Here is a 20,723-nt window from a genome sequence, read left to right as displayed (position 1 = left end):
GCTCCAAACACTGCTGTAAGTCAGGTTTCTTCTTTTGTTTTTGTGACCTCAGCATGCTGAGAGACTTAAAGCTGAAAAAGATTTTAAAAAATGATAATTTTAGGGAAGAAATTTCTCTTTCTATCTATTTAATCAAACATTTTATACCTCAGCTATCTCATTCTTTCTATAGCGTTCTGCAAACTGTGACTAACGTGAGGAGGCTTATTTTTGGCTGCAGGTATCCCTGTATCCTTCTCAGCAGCACACATGTGGGGACCATATAACAGTTTAATAATACTTCTCCCTGAGCTTTGCTTCCTCACAAGACCAAAGCTGTCATCCTTTGTTACACAGTCTTATCGTCGTCCACCTGGATGAAAAAGAATTTACACTAAACGTTGTTTTTGTTTTCTGATTCTGCAAAAAGACTGAGATCAGCAAAGGCCAGAGAACACAAGATACACAAGATCCAACAAAAAAAAATAATACCAGCAGGGAAATGGAAAATGCTGTCTTGGTCTTACTAGATGTTGCTGGTCAGAGTCCACACTTTAGCAGAATGCTTCTTGTTCCCACTGGCCCATGCGGACAGATAACTATGCAGAGCTGCCCTGGTAATCTGAAAAAAGGGAAACAAAATAAAACGGGATTTCCCTAAAAAACATCTTGGAATCCGTAATCATAAATGGATCACAAATTTATAGAAAATAATTTATTTTTATTGATTCAAATCAATTCAAATCAATCAAATTAACGGATTTGTTTTTTTATACTCGGAGATTGTGTATTTAATTGTGGCTTCCTCGGTGTGTAATGATTTTAATGCAATTGTTTAACCAAAGGACATAAATAGAAGCACCAGTAACGAACACAGGTCATCCCACTAAGACAAGGCATTACACAAGGAAAATAATACCTTTACAAAAAATGTAATCATTTAACAAGAGCAATACATTAACCTAACAACAATTCTTAACAAAAAGAATACAAAAGTTAAATAATACTCGACCAAATGCACAACACAAAAGTAAATCCATCTCATATACACTATCAAGAGGTTACTGTAAAATCTACAGCAATTAGTTGGCAGGTAGATACCAGTAACTTACTGTAAAATCACAGTAATATTACGAGTACTGTAATTTCCTTTACAGTACTAGTCCTGTACTTTTGATTGACAGCATTACTGTGATATCTTTTATAGTACTTCCAAATGTGATGATGATGATGAGATAGCCTTTATTTGTCAGTTGCAGTTGCCCACAACCGAGATGACAGACCTTGCCGACCATACATACAATACACAAACATCACATTGGGGAGACAGGTCAGGCTAGGTAGCAAGGGAAAAAAACATCAAAATGTGTAACACAAAAGGATAGTCCAGGAATGTACAGATATCAACACACCATAGCACAATTGTTGGGTCTGCGCTTCCACAGGCCCCGTTGGTTTAGAAACGTATTCCCGTTAACGACAAGGAAGCAAGACAATCAGCGATCGATCAGTTTTACTTGCGCAAGGGAGGCCCCGGTCAGTGTCTCAGGAAAGCACTGTGAATCCAACCACAGATGACCTCGACCCCGGCCTCTGCTTGCCGCCTTTTATTGAAAACAGTTACAGTACACACAAGCACCACCCACTGTAAAACACCCCTATGGTTCTAAAAGATAAGGTACTATGTGTGTATGTGTGTGCACGTGTAAGCACGTGTGTGTATGTGTGTGTGAGTATGCATGTACGGGAATGTGTGTGTGTGTGTGTATGCATGTATGTGCTAGCATCTGTATGTGTGTGTGTGTAAGTGCACGTGAATGTGTGCGTTTGTGTGACCTCCTGCTCACCAAAAGGGTCATAAAGGCAAGAAGTTTACTAAACAAGAAAACAGAACCCTCACATAGGATGTGTCCTTATAATAAAAGACTATAGCCTCCCCCACCATTCAACAGGCCGGGGGTCAGATACAAAGGAATGTCTTTGATCATACAGTTTGAACCGAGACTTACACATTTAAGTACAATAATGGCAACATTTAACAATTTGACTCCAACAACAATAAAACACAGACAAGCAACATGGGAGAATATCCCAGTGTGCACAGCTGGATCTGGGACCGCTACAATCTTCAATCACGCCTCCAGCTGATTCGCTGTCCCCATCGGATGGGAGGTAAGCATGGGAGGAGGCGTTGGATTCAGGGGAGGGACGGTGATAGTGTTTATCAGTATCAATGTACATGTTCCGTGTGTGTGTGTGTGTGTGTGTTTCCCGTGTTCAGCTGAGAGAAAGTGTCACCACGCCCGATTAAGCAAAGGTCAACAGTCTCCAGTGGACCCAGGTGGCCTTGAAGGAGGGACAAAGAGTTCTCACAACAGTCCTGTTTAATAAATGTAATTTCATTTACAGTGGAATTTGTAGTGGAATTTCTTGTACAGCACACTTTTTTCTGTATTATCCATTTACAGTAGTAGTGCAATTTATGGTACTTTTATTGTTACTTTTACTATTTACAGTGTTACTGTAATATATTCTGCAGCACTTCTACTGTGACCTCTGTAATTTTCTGTATGGTAGGGGAGACCGGGGATAGTTGTACCATTTCTGACATTTCTGTCTGTAGCTTGGAGCTCTTTTAAGGTTGTGGATCCAAAATGTAATGCAAAGGATTTACATGTCTCTGTTATTAAATAGTACAGCTATTTTCTGTGCAACACAATTACTAATTGTATGGTATGGTCTCAAACACAAAAAGTGAAATGTTACAATTAACCCCATGGTCTGGGTTAGGAATTACACCTGTGTTAACCTGGTGTAATTCGACATATTGTGGCTGTCAATTTTGTTCGGTTTATTAGTTTTATTTTTCTGTATCAGTAGCCAGTGCAGATATTGTCTTTCACCCTTTTTTTTAATATGTATGTTGTTGCAGACAGTGATAGTCTCTAAACTGAGCACTTCCTAACTACATTCATACACTTGATATACAAACTGGAGGAGCCAGGGATCAAACCACTAACCTTCCAATCAGTAGGTGACCTGCTCTACCTTCTGAGCTACAGCCACCCGGTAGTAAACATGAGTGAACCCTCACTAGGTTGTGGATAAAGTGTACACTCACAAACCTGTCAAACCTGCATTTGAAACGTTGGCTACCATAGCAGTATAGTATTGCAACATGGCATTCGGGTCTTCTAACTAAAATAGGAACATAAATAGTGCCATCATTGGCGGTCCTGACCCACATCTGGTTGACATACACCCTGCCATGACACCAGTCAGTTAGAAGTGCCAGCTTGATGCCGGATCGGGGCCAGACCCGTTTTCTATGAGCCTGGGCCACATAAACCAAACCATAATCGGGCCAGATGTGGCATGCCATCACATAGTGCTATCATTGCCAGGCCTGGCCCATATGTGGATGACACACACTTACTAGGGGTGCAACGATACTCGTATCGATATTGAACCGTTCGATACAGTGCTTTCGGTTCGGTACGCATATGTATCGAACAATACAAAATTTTTAATTTATTTTATCAACTTTTCTTCTGACGATGCTGTCTGTGTTGAGCGCTCAGTGGATCTGCGCTCGACAGTGCAGCCTAGGTGGAGTAGTCGAACGCAGATTCACTGAGCGCAGGGCAAGCTAGCGAGACAGAAGTTAAGCTCTCCTTGCAACATGGCAAATTGAACCTCCCCCGCCCTAATTCAGATGTGGCGTTTGGAACTATTTTGGTTTTCATGTGACGTATGACCCTGAAGGTAAGCGCGTCATGGACTAAAGTAAAACAGTATGTTGGATGTGCCACGCAATGCTCAATTACATTGGTGGGAACTAGTGTGTTAGCACAGTTAGCTCGTTAACGTGTTGGCCGTCCAGCCCCATGCACGGGGCGATCCGCGGTAGCTCGTTAACGGAGATTTGCCGCGTTGTGGCGTTAACGTCATTTCAACGAGATTAGCGCTGACAGCACTAGTGGAAACACAACGAATATGACTGCACATTTACTCCAACATCATCCTAGTGCAAAGACAAGTGGAAGCAGACAAAAACAACAAGCACGCATGCTACAAACTTTACCCGAGTCATTTAGACAGCCGTTAGCACATGATTCTTCTTATGGGGACCTGATATGTTTAATATGCTGCTGAGAATATAGCCCAGAAGAAGCGTATAGTATAGCTTTTATTTTGGAAAGAGCCATTTCTCTGTAATAAACTCTCTTTTCCAAAGATGAGTGATTCCTCAATCAGATATATATATATATTTTATTACTTTGTTGTTTCAGCAACATTAAATTTAAACACTGTACTTTTGAGTTAAAATATATATATTTATAATTTTAATAAATGACAAATTAAAAAGGCATGAACATTTTTTTTGTATCGAAAAAATATCGAACCGTGACACCAAAGTATCGAACCGAACCGTGAATTTTGTGTATCGTTGCACCCCTAGCACTTACCATACCAGAAGTCAGCCAGCACTGCTGGCTTGACACCAGATCTGAGCCAGACCTGTCTGCTATGTGGGTAGGCACTCTCCACCTGCTAGTAAAGTAAGACCTAGAAAACCAGTCTGTCACATCTTCATACCCAGTATCCCTCCTAACCTCTGTCTCCCTCTGTTTCAGAGACCCATGTTTGAGTTCCGCACCCCACACACATTTCCCTCGTGTACTGTCTTTCTCTTGTGTACTTCAAATCCTAGTAAAGATTGATTCCAGCTGTCTGCATCCAAATCTGCGTTTTGGGTTCACATGTACTTACTCTTCCACAGGTCCGCCTTGACAACAATACCAATGAACCAAAAAACTAAAACAGTACAAATGTACATGAAACAGCAGGGCATCCCACGGAGCGGCAGCTGCTTTAGTATCTAAAAAGTAACAAATTGCATTTATTAGATTGCCAATTAAATTCAAAGCCAAATGCAAAGGAAAGGGCGGCTGATACATACGAGGCCCAATGAAATACTCCACTTAGACAGGAGAGGAGGCTTCCCAACCCAGCAACAACAGGTGACACATCATGCCAGCAATTTCTACCGTGCAAATGGCTCAAGTCAAAGATTAGGTCCAAAACGAATAACACATCAAACAGTTAAATACATACTTCTTCTGTTGTATTATGCTTGCCCGGGGAGGAGTAGTAAACCTTGCACCCCAGCACAAACAGGAGATGCCACAAGCAAGAATCCTCTAAGTGCACAAACAAGTTGGATTAAGCAGACAGGTCATAGGTCAGCAGATTCAAAATGGCCATGATCACTCATTGACAGCAGGTTTAAATCATCCGGCTACATTAATAAAACCTTTCCCCCATGAAAGAGAGAATGCTCTTCCTGTGCAAACGGGGTGAGTGAAATGCACAACGCTGAACTGTTGCTGCATTTTCTGTAGTTAAATTTCATGTATAGTCCACCTGGTTAGTACAACCACATGTGTCAGTTCAGTTAAGTAGCAGTTTTAATGTCCACAGAAAACTAGCACAGTGGGTATATAAGTATTATATGTTAGTAGTTGTGTAGTTGTCTACATCCTCTGAGTGCTCGATGTTTCTGGTGATAATGGTGGGTATTGGAAATTTGATCTATTTTCAAACAATAAGAAAGCATGTACATTTACAGTATTTTTTGGCTACCAAGCAAGTAAAGCAGACTTGTAACCAGTGTCTAATACATGTAGGCTACAAGAAATCAACAATGTGAAGTTAAAATATAATTTAAAAAAAAAACGTGCAGAATTTAAGTTTTTTTAAATAATTAATAGAGAGACTATGCTGTGTGTGCAGTAAACATGAGCATTGGTCAGTTATAAAGGTATGTGCAATGTGTGTGTAAAATGTAATACATTGGTTTAGCACTATTGTCCCACTTGGTTTCCTTAGAAATTTCCCGACAGGTCTTGAGTCTTGGGTTGTTGTCATTATGTTTTCTTGTGCTGACCTTTATGCTTTGATTTATTCTATTTGCTCAAATTTTTGTTGTCATTGTGCAGACTCTTCTTCTTCTTATCATTGTTATTGTTGATTTAAAAATCAACAATAACAATGATTTTTAAGAAAGATTTTTAAGATTTTTAAGTTGCCTTTCTGACTGTCTGCAAGTGCAACTGGATTTTCTCTCTGTGTTTGAGTTGAACAGTCTAGTTTAGAAAATATTATATATTTATAAGTGTAAATTGTAGATTTATCTGTCAGTGTTAATTACATTTAACTCATTCACTGCCATTGACGTCTATAGCCGTCAATTGCAGTGAATGAGTCAATGGGTTTAACTCATTCACTGCCAATGGCTGGCAGTGAATGAGTTAATTACTTATTTAATTAAACAATATTTTTGTTTGAAGGAAATCTCGGTCCCCGGTTTCTCCGTGGATCGGGTTTCCTCCGAGGCGTGGGCACCTATAAGCAGAGTTTTGTATAAGATTCAAAATTATTCAAAGTAACACTCAGGTATGCCGTTCAGCTGGGTTAGTTACGACGTCGGGAGCAGTTAGGAGAACAAAATGATACAGAGACTGTTCAGGTTGCTTTCCCAAAATCAACTCAAAGGTTTATTCATCAGACAACAGTTTATATAGAGGAAAAAGGTTCGTGTGTCAGCAGATTCTCAGTTCAAACCGGTACAGACCAAATAAGGAAACGTCTTCCTGCCTTGTGAGCAGAGAAGTATCCTTTGTATAGTTTATCAGTTCAGCTACAATTTATGATCATCCCAGCAAAATACACTCCTAGACATAGAATACAGAGTTCTTTCATTAGTGAATTCTGAAACAAACCACCTGGCCTTTAACAAGCTCTTTTCTAGGAGATAAAGAAGGGAGGATGGGAGTAAGGGAGTGATCTCTGTGGTGTTTTCAACCTTGAGGTACCATCCTGTGATTCTTACACATTAATTCTTGGGTCACAGAGAAAGAGAAAAACAACTAGTAAATGGGCCTTATTGAGTAACAGTTTTCCTGTATAATATCACTATAAAACAATATCCTGTAAATGCTACCATGGTATCAAAATATCACAACGTTGTTCAAGTGGAAATCTAAAATGGATGTTATAAATACATATTAACAAATGTACTTAAAAATAAAAAACAAATCTGTGCTGTATTTGTTAATATTTGTTTTCTTCAGGTCTTCTTCTGTCTTTTTTAAAACAGAAAATATGTCCCAAACTAAAATATTTTTTCAGAGTCTTTATTTAGGCTTTTAACATTAAAACAGAGACAGTGATGTAAAAGATTAGCAACACATGATCTCTCATGATTAGAAATATAAATTTTAATTTGACCAAAATTGTATTGATATGCAATAAAGCAATAAAAGTAAAAAAACAACAACAACAACAACAACTCAAAAGAAAAGTATTCAAAGAGTAAAAGAAAATCACATTATCATCAATATGGAAGCAGTTTATAAGAAATATATTGAAATAGTTATCAGGCTTAGACTTAAACCACTGCATACACATTCTATAGGAATATTACACACACAGCGTAATAATTTCACACGGGAGGGGGGGGGGGGGGGGGGGATAAAGAAAGAACTTAAGTTACACATTCATATTGATAACATTTCTTCTTACTTTCATTAAATTTCAGGCTCTATTATTGTCATCACTGAAGGGAAAAACAGAAGTTCATAAAAGAAATGTTTTATGAAAACACTGGAAACAAACATTACTCTTGTTTTCAATGGGCTGGGGGGAAAAAAGCAAGCCTTACATAGCTGTGATAATGAATGCCTTTCTTTCAGTATGACAGTATCATTCCTGTCGGTACAGGAGCAGGCCTCCTGCCAGGACCAGAAGCCCAGTGGTGAACCAGCCAATGTAGAGTGAGGCTCCCAGCTGTATGCTGACACCACTGTCATATCTGTCCTTGTAGGACTCACGAATGGTGATGTAGGCCATCCAGCAGACAGGTATGAGCACCAAGAAACCTGCAATGATGAAGACAACTCCAGAAGCAAAGCCCACTTTGCGTTTTTGCCCATCATCCATCATTAAGTTAATGCGCTTGTTCCCGGCCACACCAAGCAGGATTCCAAAGATCCCACTGAGGATTGCGATAATGACGAGTGCTCTGGTAGCTTTCATGGCGTCTTCTACCAGTGGTGGAAAAACCTCATATCCAACGCATTCCATCTTGCCTGTGGTGTATATTTTACAGACTTTCCATAAACCATACCAAGTCCCATAAATGTCATCACGGTACACAGAAGTTCTAATGAGGACTTTCCAGGCAGGGAGACCACAGATCATGATGGTCCCCAATACACCGATGATGGCTAAAGCCAAACCCAAAATCTGTCTTCTACCAGCATCCATAATGAAGCTCTTTTGATCTCTTCAAAACAGGAAGTTGGTGTGTGCTTCAGAGCTGCAGTAATGTATCTGTTCAGTAAGTGCTCAGCAGGCATCTTAAATACTCAGCGCAAATGGGTTGTGGCTTTCTCACTCACTTGGGGGTGTGTCCATATGAAGCCTGTGTTGATGCCCCTTATCATTATTATTAAGAGCAGCAAAAATTAAGAAAAAAGCTAAAATAGAAGATAAAATAGAATAGTATACTATACAAAATACAGGGTGGGCTATTTATATGGATACACCGTAATAAAATGGGAATGGTTGGTGATATTAAAGTCCTGTTTGTGGCACATTAGTATAGGTGAGGGGGCAAACTCCTCAAGATGGGTGATGACCATGGTGGCCATTTAGAAGTCGGCCATCTTGGATACAACTTTTGTTTTTTCAATAGGAAGAAGGTCGTTGTGACACATCAAACTTATTGGTAATGTCACAAGAAAAACAAAAACAAACAAACTCACACTCTTTGTATGTATTTCTACTGTCATATTGCAAAATAGGAAGTTAGAACAAGTTATTTTTCCATTTTATTAGTTCCTCATATTTACTTACACTAACAATGTGAACATTGTTTCTCAATCACCATCATCCCTAACTTATTCCAGTGCTGAAATACCGCAGGTGTGGTGACACATTCCATTATGGGAATGGCCACCACTTAAGCTCTCTTCAAGAGCGATTCCAGCTGTGCAGCTTCCAGCTGGACTTTTTCCATCAATTTAGCACTTTTGCAAGTTTACACGGTTGACTATGATGTCATCATTTAACAGTTCTCCAGGTCACAAAATAGGCTTGAATGATCCCTTCCACGATTGTGTGTGTGTGTGTGTGTGTGTGTGTGTGTGTGTGTGTGTGTGTGTGTGTGTGTGTGTGTGTGTGTGTGTGTGTGTGTGTGTGTGTGTGTGTGTGTGTGTGTGTGTGTGTTTCTTCTGTTCAGTTTTATTGCTTTTTCAGCTATAGCCTTCATGGACGATACAGTCAGAGGTCTGTTTCTTCACTTTGTCAGTGAAGCCTTTATTGTTTTATGTGTATCTTGAGATTTGTAGCCTTGGTACACATCTCTCCTGACTTTATTTGCTAAACTGTTTTGTTTATTTTCAAGCACCATTAGTGTAACAGTGGTGGCTTGTCGACCAAGCATGAAATGGAACAGATGGTTACAGAGGTAACACTAGTTCTATGAATGAAGATCAATGACCCTGTTGGTGTGGTCACTCAACAGGCTGGTGTGGTCAAGGTGAAAAAAAACTGAAAATGATCCCATGGTGGCACAGCTGTATATATGCTATATTAACAGGAGAGTGGTTAGTTTGGTATTTTATTTCTCCTAAACAGCTCACACTAGGACAGGCTGACTCATACTGTGTCATTTCGTGCTTCATTTAAAAGAAAACCCCCACAGTAACCTCTGGAGTCATTGCTCTCTTCCTGATTTCCTTTTTGTGTATGTTTGGAACGATTAACATTTCAGATCATCTAAAATATTAAAATATTAGAGAAACATAACAAAAATAAACACAAAATGCAGTTTCTAATTTAAGATGTTCATTATTTTGGCCCACATCTTTGCAGTATTCTTGTATTTCAGCCACACTGGAGAGAGAACCAGCTAATTGTAACTGACGTCCAAATACTTTTTGAAACATATGACACATACTTTTTTTTTCAAATGCAGCTTTTCATATATATATATTTTTTTTTTAAAGAAAGAAAAGTAAAGAAAAGAAAAGATCTGCCTATTGCTATGTGGGTAACTAATATCACAGGTCTGTCTGTGTTGGATCTTTTTCTCCATATGTTTATCTTCGGCTTCTGTCACCTATATTTTCTCCCCATTAGGTTACAGCTGAACAATTAGTTTTAAAAATCAAATGTTCAATTAGGATTCCAGCTTCATGTAACAAAGGTTCAAGTTGAGCAAAAGAAAAGATGTCTGTGAAGGTTCTCAGTCATCTAGGTCATCGTACTCTAAGGAGCTTGGAAAGAAAAGCGTCTGGACTTCTTGTCATGATCCTGGGTTGGTGACAAAGTGTTGAGTTTCTTGTGTCTCAGAGTTTTTTTATTATGATCTTAGTTCTCTTTGTTGCCCCAGTTTTCTATAGTCTAGTGTCTTAGTTTGGCTTTCTTGTATTCAGTTTAGTTTTCCGAGTTTTCAGTAGCTGCCCTCTGTGTCTCTTTGTTGTTGTTGTTCTCTGTGTTTCTTAGTTGCTCTGTCTCCCCTAGTCAAGTCTGCGTCTGTGCTACTTCCTGTTTTACTTTGAAGGTCTGTGTCTCATGTGAGTGCATCCTACTTTGCTTCCTTGTCTCATCAGTTCTGATTTCCCTCATGCTGTGTGTGATTCTCCGTGTGTCTCCTGGTGTACATTATAATTCGTTTTTCCCAGTGTAGTTTTGTATTGTTTGTGATCTGTTTTCCAGCAATAAAGCTGTGTTTTTGTTTTTGTCCCCGTGAGTTTGCATTTGGGTCCAATTCCTGCCTGCACATAGCCGGATCATGACACTTCTTTAAATTGCTTGAAGACGTTTCACCTCTCATGCGAGAAGCTTCTTCAGTTCTAAGGTCAAATGGTGGGGAGTCCCAGATTTAAAGGGTTAAAACATGTTGAAAACACAACAGCCTTAATAAACACAGGGTAGTTTAAACCTGGAAGCAGAGTTCATAGATCATCACTTAAAGACGAGATTGGTTTTCCTACACTAATAGATAGAAGTTGTCATAAGATGGAAAGATGAGACACCGCCCACCCACACTCATTGGATTATCATGTAACAGAGTTTCTATATTTAAAATAACTGAAATCAACTTTGAAGGAAAAAAAGCGGCAACGTTTATTCCCTGTTTTGTTTTCCCTAAGTTTTGTATTCTCATAGGTTTGGGTTCTTGTTTGTTTGTTGTTGTCATGATCTGGCTTTGTACCAGCCAGACTGATACAGGACTCTGGAGACAAAACGTGAATTTTACACAGCTTTATTGCAGGGACTTATGAACTTGAGAATAAAATACAAACTAAGAAGTACTATAGCTAGGATAGGGATCAGGATGCACACAGCATTAAAGGTAAGACAACAATGTGACAACGAACAGAGGGAAACTGAGGACTTACATACACATGAGGTAATCAGGGAGATGGAGCACACCAAATTTGATTAACGAGACAGGGGAGCAAAACTGAACATACATGCGTGAAACAGGGGGCTAACAAAATAAAAGAGGAAGTAACACACACACTCTAAAACTTGACACTGGGATTGGGGACAAACAGACATGGAGACATGGCAGACTGATGAGACAAAAGGATGAAACGCAACAAAAAGAATATGGGAACAGGAAATGAAAAAACACAGGGACCAGGAGTACAGGTGTATTAACCTGACAAGGAATGAGAAGACAAGACAGGGAATGCAGAAAGCCATGGAGAGAGAAAAAAAACAGATGACGACAAACGGGGACAATCAACCAGGAAACGGACCCAGAAAGATGGATAACAACAGAAGTAGAATGTAAAAAATACTGGCTCAAGGAACCATGACAGTTGTTCTGGGTACAGGACTCTGGTAGACAACATTTGTGTCTATGGCAAGGAAAACAACCTCATCCTCAATACAGATATGACCAAGGAATTAATATTGGACATCAGGAAGAACCCCCCTCCCCTGCAGCCTCTTATCATCAAAGGGACGGTGTAGAGGGCCAATAGCCACAGATTCCTGGGACTGCAGGTTACATCAGACCTGAGCTGAACTTTCAACCAGAGATGGGCAGTAACACGTTACTGTAATCCAATTACTTTTTTCAAGTAACAAGTAATGTAAGGGATAACTATTGCAAAAGATGTAATTAGATTACTATTACTTTCCCATAAGCGCGCTGCATTACTGCGTTACTAAACTGTCGTGATTTTGTTTGTTGCTGTGCTCTCAACACCACAGCAACAGTGAAAAAAAAGCCCAGGAAAGACTTCTAATTAAATCTGCTCCTTACTATGTAAAATAAAACAGGACAGTGGGGTAAATTTTCGACCATCTCACACTTCTGTTTAATCAGTTTTCTGTCAGACATTTTTTCAGCTGTGTGAAAACTATAACTTTAATCTCAGCCAAACCGATTTACTCAGGAACAAATAAAACACTGAGAAAAGCCAAACAATAACATTTGTAAGTTATCTCAGTGACGTATATATCATGTTTAACTTGAGTAGCGAAAGACCACGGGGGGTTTGGAAACGATGTGCCGGGAGTTCACTGCTAGCTATGGAGCTGGTGGGTAACGGATGTCTCAGAAAACGCTGGAGCACTTTTGTAAATATGTGATATCTTGATAAACCGAGCTGATATTTGAAGTTTACACGGCATTCTCGCCTGAAAATATCTTAAAAGTTTATTTTGTGACCCAGAAAGAGTAATAAAAGTAATATTAAAACTAAGTAGATGCTGCCATTGTTGGAAACTGGAATTGGCTGAGCCTCGCTATGAATTCTGGGATATGGTGGGTCACGAAGGATACACCCGACCCATCCTTCAAATCTGGGGAAAAGAAGGACGCATTTGTCAGCTGTATTTGGAGGAGTCTTCGAATTTAGACAGCCTTTGTCGCGTCACTGTGATGTAATCAGCCTACAAATGCGGCCTCAGGAGGATGCAGCCTATGAATTTGGACACCCCCTTTGTTTCAGTCGGCTGCTTGAACCACCACCGTCTCACCCAGGGCTACAGAGGACTCATACACAGCATCCTCAGCACAGGCATTACTGTCTGGTATGGGAACACCACACAAGCAGAGAGGAAGGCTCTGCAAAAAGTCATAACGTCTGTGGAGAGGATCATAGGAACAAAACTTCCTTCCATGGGCTCTCTGTAAACACAACACTGCCGAAAAAGAGCAGAGAGAATTATTAGGGACCCACACCATCCAGCTCACCCTCTGCTCAGACACAAATATACAAACATATAATCTGAGACACAACAGAGTGGACACAACAAGGTTTTTCAACAGCTTCTTCCTCGCAACTGTCAGACCGATGGCAAAACCAAAAACCACTGAAATCTTAAAATAACACAGCACTACCTCACCTCATTTTGAATGTATGAATGTACAATGGAATTAATCACTGATTGATGTGCAATATACTCACTGAAACAGATTTGTGAAAATGTGCAATATTATGTGTGCAATACTAGGAAGTATATTGCCACCCTCTCTGTACAGTGTTTTTGTATATAGTAAATATTATGATTGCTCCATTCTTTGCTTTATTTCTATTTTGTTGTTGTTTTTTAAGTTGCTTTCTTTTTACTTTGTAAAAAATGTAACTTGACCTGGAGAGCTCTGCACAAGAATTCAAATGTGCATGGACTGTTGGTCCCATGCTCAATGTAACAGGGCGGCCCTTAGCGGCTGGAAATACAGTGAGAAAGACCAAGGCAAGTGTAGTGGAACAAAGTATTTATTTGCTATATGGCTCTCCTTAAAACAATTAACTTGTCGAGCTTCTTCACAGCACAAAAATCCCTCCTCTAATGACAACTGGCAGCCTTAAATATGTTCAGCTGTCACAGACTAAACCATTATTCCACTCTCAGGTAAATTTTTAATCCCAACCTTCCACCACAGTATACAATATATCAATAAGAATAAATAAATACATAAATACATTTTCACATTTACATATTAATAAATACTTCACACTTTAATGTTACACCAAACCCAATATTATAAAAACCCAGAAACCCAAGCACAAAAAGATTCACCACACTCTCTTTACCAATGGTCGCTCCCGGAACCTTTAAATGGTGTCTGGACCCCCGGGGAAACATTTGCCCAAACACCTTGAAGAGGACACAGGCAAGAAAGGTGAGTAATCATTAACTTACAAACACTTATTTGCACCACTTTTATCCCTAGATTTCACACACACATTTGCATTAGTTTTCCTTATTGGTAAACCTTAATCACAATCTCAATCACCATTCTTCTCTCCTGACAGACAACCACCACATTCCTTGATGAGGAGCAGCTGTGCAGGATCTGAAACAAGGCCACCAACTGATTTTAAAATTCCCAATAAATAGTCAATAAATATTTAAACTTCTTGTGTGCAAATCCATGCTTAAAGTGCAATGCTAAATAAAGTGCTTGATAAGGTGCTTTTAATAAAGTGAAAGGTGTGCTCTAAAGTGCTATACAGACAATACAATATAAATAAATGCAGTAAGGGAGTCCTCTTCCTTACACTCAAATAGCAAATGAATCTTGAAAATTCAAAATAGGACAGGAAGTGAATTGAAAGAGGAATTGGTTGGGCAGGTCACGCAGAGACACAGACAGAAGTTAACACAAAAGCCACATTTCAGTGAAACTGGTTCTTACATGGGAAATTGTTTCTCCTCATTTTCCACCGGCTTCTCAGATAGATTCTGTATGCACACATCAGTCACATGCAACACACACATAGAGAGACCACTCAACTCACACATGTATAAAGATATGAGACAAATCAGATTCCTCTTTAATCAAATACAGCATTTATTCAGAACAATCAGATTAACAATATAACAACAAAACAGACCCTTGGTAGTAGCAATGTATAATATCAATATGGTTTAAATCCAGAGCAATAATCTTCTACATTCTGCCTTGTTTTTCTGCTATACCAACCAAGAGCACTCAGTATGGAATATAACCATCTGGAAAATGCACATCTATTCTGTAGAATAGATCAACAGTTTCATTATGACTGCTGGTGTAAGACAGCCTTGGTCATTGTCAGCTTTCTGGGGAGCATCATCATCTGTGCTACACTATCCATTAAAAAAAGAAGCCAAAAGTACACAGACAAAAACTTACATCAGTAAATGCGGCTTTTCAACATGACTAATTTCTTCTTTGAAATGTTTTTTTTAATAGTGGGTACAACTATGACAACCTGACAACGACTCAGGGTATGGACACACAGAATCATCTTCAAAACAACCCAATCGACAAGAAAAGGCCAAAACAGATTAAAGATTGTTCTAAGCCTGTTTAAAAGGCTTGATCTCGTGGTGCACTTGCGATGGTTGGTTTGTGTGGATATTTTAAACAAGTGTTTCTGTAAAGTATGTGTGCTGCCACAATGAAACTGGAGCAATAAGAACCATAAGATACTGTGGCTCATATCACTCCACTTCCACCCTAAATACGTTCTGCATGCACATGTTATTTTCATGCATTGCATACAGAAGCAATCAGGTTAGTTTTTTTTCAATTTCTATTTAAAAAAAGCGCCCTCTGCTGCATGTGTACAAAAACAAAGTCTGAAATTTGGTTAAAATAGGCAGAAGTGTTTATCTTTTTGGTTTAAAACACAGACTACTGTAAGAGCACGGGTGAATTTTTGGTTCCACAGCAGCAGACCAGAGGAAGTTCAATCAATCTGCCTATGTTTAAGCCAGAGCCTTTGGATAAGTCAGAGTTGTGTCAGTGGCAATTTTTTTTACCTTCTTACCATTTAAAAATGCATCTCAAACTTATGTGTGGCTATATCTCTATAGCGAGGCTAGTGTATATTGATAACTTTTAGAACTATTGCGAGAAAAAAAAGTGAACGGAAATGACATGACTCTTTCATTCAACAGCTCTGGTTTAAGCAAGTGCATGTGTAGAGAAATCAGGATTACCGTGGCAACAGGTCAATAAAGAGCAGACTCTTTTTAAATCCGGAGGACTGAGGACTAAATGAAAACGTGTCAGTCCTGACCATCAAATTTATATTATAAGAAAACAGAGAATTGTCATATTAATTTTTAATTTCATTTGAAAGCCTGATGCTTAACATTGTCCACCCCAGCTGTGAAACTCAGAAACCAGTCTTACTTGTTATCATCTATCGTCCACCTGGGCCTTACACAGAGTTTCTGTCTGATTTCTCAGACTTTATATCTAATTTAGTTCTGAGCTCAGATAAAATAATTATTGTGGGTGATTTTAACATCCATGTAGATGCTAAAAATGACAGCCTCAACATGGCATTTAATCTGTTATTAGACTCAATTGGTTTCTCTCAAAATGTAAAAGAACCCACCCACCACTTTAATCACACTCTAGATCTTGTTTTAACATATGGCATAGAAACTGAACATTTAACAGTGTTTCCTGAAAACCCTCTCCTGTCTGATCATTTCCTGATAACATTTACATTTACAATAATTGATTACACAGCGGTGGAGAGTAGACTTTATCAAAGTAGATGTCTTTCTGAAAGCGCTGTAACTAAGTTTAAGAATATAATCCTCCCACTGTTATCATCTTCAATGCCCTGTACCAACATAGAGCAGAGCAGCTATCTGAACGCTACCCCAACAGAGGTCGATTATCTTGTTAATAATTTCACCTCCTCACTGCGTACGACTCTGGATACTGTAGCTCCTGTGAAAACTAAGGTCTCTAATCAGAAGTACCTGACTCCGTGGTATAATTCTCAAACACGTACCCTAAAGCAGATGACTCGTAAGCTGGAGAGGAAATGGCGTGTCACAAATTTAGAGGATCATCATTTAGTCTGGAGAAATAGTTTGCTGCTTTATAAGAAAGCCCTCCGCAAAGCCAGAACATCTTACTATTCATCACTGATTGAAGAAAATAAGAACAACCCCAGGTTTCTGTTCAGCACTGTAGCCAGGCTGACAAAAAGTCAGAGCTCTGTTGAGCCAACCATCCCTTTAACGTTAACTAGTAATGACTTCATGAACTTCTTCACAAATAAAATTTTTATCATTAGAGAAAAAATTACCAGTAATCATCCCACAGATGTAATATTATCTACAGCTACTCTTAGTACCATTGATGTTAAGTTAGACTCTTTTTCTCTAATTGATCTTTCTGAGTTAACTTCAATAATTACTTCCTCCAAGCCATCAACGTGTCTTTTAGACCCCATTCCTACAAAACTGCTCAAAGAAGTCCTGCCATTAATTAATTCTTCGATCTTAAATATGATCAACCTATCTCTAATGATCGGCTATGTACCACAGGCCTTCAAGCTAGCTGTAGTTAAACCTTTACTCAAAAAGCCATCTCTAGACCCAGCAGTCTTAGCTAATTATAGGCCAATCTCCAACCTTCCTTTCATATCAAAAATCCTTGAAAGAGTAGTTGTCAAACAGCTAACAGATCATCTGCAGAGGAATGGCTTATTTGAAGAGTTTCAGTCAGGTTTCAGAGCTCATCACAGCACAGAAACAGCTTTAGTGAAGGTTACAAATGATCTTCTTATGGCCTCTGACAGTGGACTCATCTCTGTGCTTGTCCTGCAAGACCTTAGTGCAGCATTCGATACTGTCGACCATAATATCCTATTAGAGCGATTAGAACATGCTGTAGGTATTACAGGTACTGCACTGCAGTGGTTTGTATCATATCTATCTAATAAACTCCAGTTTGTGCATGTAAATGGAGAGTCCTCTTCACACACTGAGGTTAATTATGGAGTTCCACAGGGTTCAGTGCTAGGACCAATTCTGTTTACATTATACATGCTTCCCTTAGGCAGCATCATTAGAAGACATAGCATACATTTTCACTGCTATGCAGATGACACCCAGCTCTATCTGTCCATGAAGCCAGATAACACACACCAATTAGTTAAACTGCAGGAATGTCTTAAAGACATAAAGACCTGGATGGCCGCTAACTTTCTGCTTCTTAATTCAGATAAAACTGAGGTTATTGTACTCGGCCCTGAAAAGCCTAGAAATATGATATCTAACCAGATTCTTACTCTGGATGGCATTACCTTGGCCTCCAGTAACACTGTGAGGAACCTTGGAGTCATTTTTGACCAGGACATGTCCTTCAATGCACATATTAAACAAATATGTAAGACTGCGTTCTTCCATTTGCGCAAAATCTCTAAAATTAGAAATATCCTGTCTCAGAGTGACGCTGAAAAACTAGTTCATGTATTTATTACTTCCAGACTGGACTACTGTAATTCATTATTATCAGGATGTCCAAAAAACTCACTGAAAAGCCTTCAGCTAATCCAAAATGCTGCAGCAAGAGTACTGACAGGGACTAGAAAGAGAGAGCATATTTCTCCTGTTTTGGCTTCCCTTCATTGGCTTCCTGTTAAATCCAGAATTGAATTCAAAATCCTGCTCCTCACATACAAGGTCTTAAATAATCAGGCCCCATCTTATCTCAATGACCTTGTAGTACTATATCACCCTATTAGAGCACTTCGCTCTTGCTCTGCAGGCCTACTTGTTGTTCCTAGAGTATTTAAAAGTAGAATGGGAGGGAGAGCCTTCAGTTTTCAGGCCCCTCTTCTGTGGAACCAGCTTCCAGTTTGGATTCGGGAGACAGACACTATCTCTACTTTTAAGATTAGGCTTAAAACTTTCCTTTTTGCTAAAGCATATAGTTAGGGCTGGACCAGGTGACCCTGAATCCTCCCTTAGTTATGCTGCAATAGACATAGGCTGCCGGGGGATTCCCATGATGTATTGAGTTTTTCCTTTCCAGTCACCTTTCTCACTCACTATGTATTAACAGACCTCTCTGCATTGAATCATATCTGTTATTAACCTCTGTCTCTCTTCCACAGCATGCCTTTTATCCTGTCTTCCTTCTCTCACCCCAACCGGTCGCAGCAGATGGCCGCCCCTCCCTGAGCCTGGTTCTGCCGGAGGTTTCTTCCTGTTAAAAGGGAGTTTTTCCTTCCCACTGTTGCCAAAGTGCTTGCTCATAGGGGGTCATATGATTGTTGGGTTTTTCTCTGTATCTATGAAGCGCCTTGAGGTGACTTTTGTTGTGATTTGGTGCTATATAAATAAAATTGAATTGAATTGAATTAAATTGAATTGAATTAATGAGCTCAGACTGTTCTTGCATTATCACAGACAAAATATATCAAATTAATAATTTTTTTATAATGTCTATAGTTGTCTTTTGCTCAACTTGGACTTTTGTTACATGATGCTGGAATCCTAATTGAACATTTGTTTTTTTAAAACTAATTGTTCAGCTGTAACCTAATGGGGAGAAAATGTAGGTGACAGAAGCTGAAGATAAACATATGGAGAAAAAGATCAGACACTGACAGACCTGTGATATTAGTTACCCACATAGCAATAGGCAGATCTTTTCTTTTTTTAAATAAAAAGCTTCGTTTGAAAGTTTTTTTTATGTGTCACATGTTTAAAAACATATTTGGATGTCAGTTACAATTAGCTGGTACTCTCTCCAGTGTGGCTGAAACACAATAACTCTGCAAAGATGTGGGTCAAAATTCTTCCACAGTACTGTAAAAGACTCATTGCCTGTTATCACAAACACTTGCAGATTGCAGCTGTTGCTGCTAAGGGAGGCCCAACCAGTTATTAAGTTTGAGGGCCAAATAACTTTTGCACACAGATTTGGATTTAAAAAAAAAAAAAAAAAAAAAAAAAAATATATATATATATATATATATATATATATATATATATATATATTTTTTTTTTTTTTTTTTTTTTTTTTAGATGATCTGAAATATTAAGCATGCCAAACATATACAAAAAGGAAATCAGGAAGGGAGCAAACACTTTTTCACCCCACTGTATTTTGAAGCTGTTTGCTATGCTTTTTTTCTGTGTGGAAATAACAGATGACTTCAGAGGTTACTGTGGTTTGTCAAATGAAGCACGAAAGGCCACTGTGTCAGCCTGTCCTAGCAGGGCTCTAGAGTGCGACCAATTTGGTCGCAAATGCGACCAAATTTTTCAGTGGTGCGACTAAAAAAAAAATTTGGTTGCACCTGTGCGACCAACTGTTCGGGTAGCAAAAAAAAAAAAAAAAAATCTGCAACCTTCCCTGTGGTCAACAACAGACACACATTATGCCCCTATCGTGGACTAAACCAATCAGAGATAGTCAGGGGCGGGACCTCTCTGATTGGCGTGGTCCAGTGCAGTGCAAGTGCAGATGGAAGTGGGAGGTGAGTAGCTTGAATAAAGCGATATCAATTCATTAAATCCTGAATCGACTTTTAAATATAACTGTGTTTTGCCAGAAACGCCAGTTTCTCAGATTAAAGCTCACAAAACCATTTCTTTCTTTTTTTTTCTTTTTTTCTTTTTTTTCTTTTTTTTTTTGGCCTGTCCCGTTTGGCTCTTTTGCCATCAGAATTGTTGTCTAAAGGCAAAGAAAGATGCCCAACGGATTTACTTTACCAAACTGACCATCCCAGCCTTGCCGTAATGGTCCATTTGATTCACCTTTTATTGTTTATTTTATTTTCACTTACTGAATACGGAACAGACTTGACTGGGGGAAAGAAGGGGAGAAAGAAAGAGGGAAAGAGAAACAGCTGAGAAGAGGGACGGGGGAGAAGGGCAAAAGACAAAAACCAACAGAA

The 20,723-nt window shown here is 39.1% G+C and overlaps 1 pseudogene across 1 annotated transcript; it reads right to left on the bottom strand.

Moving 5' to 3' along the window:
- Positions 1-7,746: 7,746 nt before the first annotated feature.
- LOC308387093 (claudin-4-like) lies at positions 7,747-8,489 on the bottom strand (annotated as a pseudogene). The gene has a single exon. The product of its transcript is annotated as a claudin-4-like (transcript).
- Positions 8,490-20,723: the final 12,234 nt, after the last annotated feature.

This window comes from Rhamphochromis sp. 'chilingali', assembly GCF_963969265.1.
Source record: "Rhamphochromis sp. 'chilingali' genome assembly, chromosome: 19".
Classification (NCBI taxonomy): domain Eukaryota; kingdom Metazoa; phylum Chordata; class Actinopteri; order Cichliformes; family Cichlidae; genus Rhamphochromis; species Rhamphochromis sp. 'chilingali'.
The sequence above is the reverse complement of the archived record's forward strand: the minus strand, read 5'-3'. Positions and strand labels throughout refer to the sequence as shown.